The sequence below is a fragment of the Ictidomys tridecemlineatus genome, chromosome 9, assembly GCF_052094955.1.
Source record: "Ictidomys tridecemlineatus isolate mIctTri1 chromosome 9, mIctTri1.hap1, whole genome shotgun sequence".
NCBI lineage: Eukaryota > Metazoa > Chordata > Mammalia > Rodentia > Sciuridae > Ictidomys > Ictidomys tridecemlineatus.
This window is the reverse complement of record NC_135485.1, coordinates 88,732,743-88,738,742: the sequence shown is the minus strand read 5'-3', so window position 1 is coordinate 88,738,742 and position 6,000 is coordinate 88,732,743.

Below are 6,000 nucleotides of genomic sequence, written 5' to 3'. Positions count from 1 at the left end.
TTGCAGTATCAGGGACAAAAGGGGAAAAAGGGGGAGTATTGGGGCAAACTAGTGATCCTATAATCCGCCCAATACATGCAGCAATTATTCAATTGTGTAGAGAAATAAAATACTAGGAGTTTTGGATTTTCCACCTCATGGAGAAATTAAGATGTTGATTTTAATGTAAATCTATGAGATCCTTGGTTTGGTAACAATTATTCATTTAAGACCTTGGGTTTTTATAGCTAGTATAAAAATTGTGCTTATATATATTTTTAAGTTTATTGCATGAATGAGTAACAGTAATGTAAAGCATATATTTTTCAAACCTCACTTTGTATATAAATATATATATATATGAGATATATCTATAAAATTTCCTGTGTACTTACTTTTAAAAAATATTCATTATATTTGGTAAGAGTTGCCAAAAATATTTTGATTTTGTAGGTCTGCTATTTTTTGTATATGTAGTCTTTTTAATACATATTTTTGTTTTCATATATGATCGAATCTGAAACGTACTTTTTAATATTTTTAATTTTTTTATTAATCTCTGCCTTTAAAAAACAAATGTCATATTTATACTTTTGACTATAATGGAGTAATTGTAGAAAGCCAATAATTTAGCTCTCAGTCACATAACTAAAACAAAATAACCTCTTTGAATGCTAGGGACACTATTTTATTATTTTTTGTACTGCATATTGAGCCCAGGTGTGCTTTACCAGTGAGTCTCATTTACCAGTGAGGCCAGCCATTTTTATTTATTTATTTTTTTTTAATTTTGAGACAAGTTCATACTAAGGTGCTTAGAGCCTCACAGAGTTACTGAGGGTGGCCTCACACTTGAGATCCTCCTGCCTCCCAAATCTCTGGCATTATAGGTGTGTGCCACCATGCCCAGTTAAACATTCTTTTTTTATATAGATAGAAAATTTACTTTATTTTTAACAAATGACGTTGGAACAAGTGTTTGTCCAAATAACAGAAATTAAACACTGAAAAATAAAATAGAAATGCTAGGGAACTTTTGAAGAAGCTCTAATTTCATGAGACTAAAATCTCTACAAAATGAAAGCGCACTGAATGTACTTTTCTTCTTTTGCTTTGATTCTAAAGTATGTTGACTCTGAGTCCTTTGGATATATACCAAGGAGTGGGATAACTGATTCAAATTATGGTTTTGTTCCTACTTTTTTGAGAAATCTGAGATAGTAGGGAGGGCACTTTTGCCCCTACCAAGCCTTCCTGCCAAATGAAAACTGCTTGTAAAGAATTGTTTCCATCAATGACCAGGTTCATGAGTTGCTGACTCCTTCCCCAAGTTTTTCAAGAATACTCACATGTGCAATAGGCACATATACCTATATAGACCTACATAAAAATTTATGGGGTAGCAGTAGTGAGCATCTCCATCATCTTTTGCCACTGATATATATAGATAAACCCAGCTCTCGAAAATACATAGTTGCCATGCCAAGTGCCAACCCCAGTGCTGAGATCAAAGAACTGACAAGCCAAGTGTGGAATTGCTGAAGTCATGCATAACCACTGACTAGAAACTGTGTGAAATCAACTTTTTTTTATCTATATATGCTGAGGGCCATTACCAAGTAGGAATGACGCATCGAAATTTCCTTGCCAAGCGTACCCCATGCTGCTTAGAGGACATTCGATGGGACATTGCATGCATGCTTTAATAAGGTGACCTTGCTCAAGGACCAAGGCGGATCCGAGTTTAGAGCTGATCAGGTTTGAGGAAGTAACCGCTCCTTGAGTTTAAGGGGTTGCCAGTTTAAGATAATGGGTTTTAGGGAAGTTGGAGATTGAAGATTATTGCTGGGATTAGGGTGTTCCTGCTGCTTGTTCCCGTTGAGTTCTCGTGAGATAAAGATGGGATTGGGAGATAGCCTCGTGGAGTAGGTGAATTGTGCGGGAGACGGCAGAACGCGATTGCCCCTGGACCTGTGTGGAGCGGTGTGAGAGCTGGAATAAAGAATTGCTGTTTGAACCTACAAAGGTGTGTGGTGGCTCGTGATTCTGGTGCCAAGCCGAGACATTGGCTTTGGCATATATAGGCTTTGTTGCTCACATCCTCAGGGAATAGTCAGGAGAGTATAACCAACCAGTGCACTGCCTTCCTTGTTCTCAAACACAATCCTCAATAAAGCATAATTTGGATGGTATCCTTTACTTTCTCACTATTTCAACCTCAAATTGTGCAATGCTCTGATGAGAAATGCTAATATGGAGAACTGAGGGAACTTGCCATAAGCAGCTGTTCAGTGAGGTAGAATGAAAACATCAGATCTGTGGCTGTCTGAGGTAGAAAGGCTGTGAAAGGTGCCGAAAGGCAACAGAGAGAACTTGAAAACAGGTAAAACCCAGAAATACTGGTTTTTAGAGCAGAAAGAGAATTAATAAAAGGAATAAACTGTATCAGCACCAGGCCCACAGTCGGGGGAGGAGAAGCTCCCCTCCAAGAAGAAGAAAATTTCCCAACAAGTTTAAGAAAAGCAGTTGTGCTGTCCAGTCAAAACCATAATTGGTTCAGAAAAGACATCCAGATACTGCAAAGTCCTGTATCTTCAAAGAGAATTTAGGTGAGTTGGAAAAGCAGGGTCATTTAAAATGCCTCATTGCTTAGACTTAATGCATGGGAGTTTAGAAATACACTTTTCATGTGTATTTCTTTTTCTTCTCAATGTTTTTATTTGATTTGTTTTTGTTTTGCTTTCTTTTTGTCTATTCAATAACCAACAGCTACCTATTATCATAGGTGATTTGATCAGTGGGTGCCCAAACCACTCCTAAATCTGGGTTTAGGAGTGAGACTATGGCATGTACCTGGGGGGAGTGGCAACCTAAACCACACATGGTAGTCTGTGAGTCTGCAGAGCAGAGTCAAGGACATCTTCATATGAAACTGGTGGTGTGAACTCTGTGATAAGAAGCAAGGCTGACAGGGAGTGAAAGTGGACAGAATCTGGGTTAAGTGGAAACCTGTGAACTGCAGTATCCTACCTCTGGCTGGCCACCTGTCCCATCCCTGGAAGAATAGGTAGGAACTACAGATGCAACCAGGCACTTGCCACGTACCTTCTCCCACCTACCAACTGAGGTTCACTGAACAAGGTGTGCTGAGCCATCTGGATCACTCCACAGGCTACCAGGTGAGAGGGTTGGTCAGGAGCTCCTACCACAGCTACCTCCACACCCCGGACACAAAAGCACAGTGGTATTGTGGGTAAATTCTGCTCTGAAATAAACGATGCATCCCCAAAACTAGGTGGTTGGCATGAAAGGACAGAGCTCACCATACTAATTCTGCTATTCCCTATAGTTAATATACACCATTCAAAATTTTATTCTTTATATGCTAGAGGGAAAAGGCTTTCATGTTCATATTTTCCTCAACAGAGGAAATTAAAAACCAGGTAAAACCCAGAAATACTGGTTTTTAGAGCAGAAAGAGAATTAATAAAATTAATTAATAAAATTAATAACAAAGAATGAATAAGATAAACAGAACCTTATCAGTTCACCTTATTCATTCTTTGTAAAATATATGTCATGCCTCTGGGAAATTTTTGGAGTAAATTACTTTCAGCAATTTTTAATACACAATCTGGAAATCCATAGGACTCAAATTAGAGTAATTAGCTATAATCTTTTCAAATTTTCAATAAATATATTTAGTTTTACTAAAAAGTATACTTCATTAACTTTATAAAAGCTGATGGCTATACTTTTCATGACTCATCTCATTAAAAGACTGCCCAGTCTCTTTTAAAAGCTAGAAGTTGAAAAAGTAAATGTAATTTTTTGAAAATTACTGGGGATTTAGTGAAAAACTTCAAAAGATGAAGTCAAAAGGTTTATGTACAATTGTGACTTTTTTGTACATATGTGGATTGTGGAGTGATCAAGACAATTATTACTAACTTCAAATAGACATTTTTCTACTGGGTGGCATCACAATTTTGCATAGAAAAAACAATGAAATAAAGACATAATGGATGTAATGTTAAACATTTTTCTAATTGTGATCTAAAATGTATACTTCAGTTCCAAGATAGTATAGATTCAGAAGCAAAATCATGGGGTGGCAGAAGAACTTACATCAACACAAGACTCACTTAGAACCCATGAATTTTATCTGACCTTCCAATATGTTCATTTCCATGATCTAGAAAATAAAACCAAAAGAAAAGAAAAAGAAAGTTCTCAAATGTACACAAAAGCTATGTAAATTTAAAAATGTAAGCAGCATTTTCTTCTGTAGTAATGTAAAATCAGAAATATTCTATTAAGTTAGAAAATAAAACTACAGAAGAAAATTAGAAAACAAATAAAAAGAGCCCTTAGATAAGCCAGTAACATTAATAGGAGGAAACATCAAAATGAGCTACCAACATCAAAAAGAGCAATAGTTCTCACTTTGTGACTTCTATCCTGAATTGAGAAGGTAAAAAATGGAAAAAAAAAAAAACTCAAGAACCAAAAACTTGCACTGATTGGTAACAATGCCAGCAGCGGCAGATAGGGAAGAGCAGACTTCCACTCTCACCAGGCTATAAGCAAATATCCTATATTCTGCTAACCCAAATAGCTCTAATTTGGTGACAATGTATGGGAGGGGCATAAAGAAATCTACTAGAATAAAGGTAAAATTCTATTTCTGAATCTGGGAACAGTGACAGTAGTACATTGTACTATTGCATGAATAATAAAACAGTAAATGCTTACAAGATGCCTTAATCCATTGAGTACTATGTGTAGGAATTAATGAAAGATATGGAAATGACAACCCCCCAAACAGTGGTCTGGGAAGAGGAAGGAAGGAAACAGGTGAAATATTGATAATATTGATATTTTCCCAATAATCCTTTCCCAGTGACAAGACAATCCTTTATGAAGGAAATACCAATCAAGCCTAAAATGATAGTCTCTGGGAAGAATCTAAAACATTGATCCTTCCTCAAATAAACCTTTTCCCAATGTACAATAGACACTGAAGGGAGAGATACTACATTCAATCCTGAACTCTGAACCCTTCATCCTTGCCCAGTTAAAACACATTTCAAATTCTCACAACCTGTTTCCTGAATGCTCAAACTTATGTTTTGTTAAATACTTCAATGGTTAAGTCATCTCCTGGTATGTAATATATATAAACCCCTACCTCCCCTGTAAAGGGGCCATTTTCTACCCTAAAAGTGAGCCCTCCAATACCTTTCTCTGCTGCTAAATAAAAGGCATAGCTGATCCATGAAGTCTGCTCCTGTGCCAGTTATTTGTACTTTCATTATGGTGCCAAGACCAGTTTAATTATTTTTGCTCATAGTTAATAAATATAACCTTTCATTTCTTAAAGAGTTTTAAGTATGCCCAAGGAAAAAAGAGCTTTTTTCTCTAGAACCATTGAGTTATATGCTAGCTCTGTTTCTTGTTCTAAGTCAACCTATTTTACTTCAATCAGCTTTCCCATGTTTAAAAAACAAACAAAAAGAACTAGCCTAAGAGTGTTCTCCATGTAAAAAATAATAACTGTCCTAAGAATTTTGTTGGGATGGTTATACAAAATAATGCATAAAAATCTTAGAGCATAATAAACACAATAAAGAGATTAAACACACACACACGTTATTAATTGTCATGTAGTAGTCATACATAAAAGATTTTTTTTGTCTAAATACAGAACTTCAGGAAAGTCTATGGATCCACCTTTACAAAGTCTATTATCTTTTTATTCTAGGTCCAGAATAAAAACAAGTTCCTCACTAAAATTCTAAGAACCATTCAATTTGAATAATTGTAATCATTGGAATAATCATTGGAGTAATAGTTATTCATGAGGAACTGAGGTCAGAAAGCCTAATCCAATTAATTGCAAACACAGCATTGCTTATTATTGAATGTGCTCTGTACTTTGGGATTATATAATATCATGCTTATTACCTATGAATTGGCTGAAATATATCTATCTCCATTTTTCATTTCTATTTGCTTTTT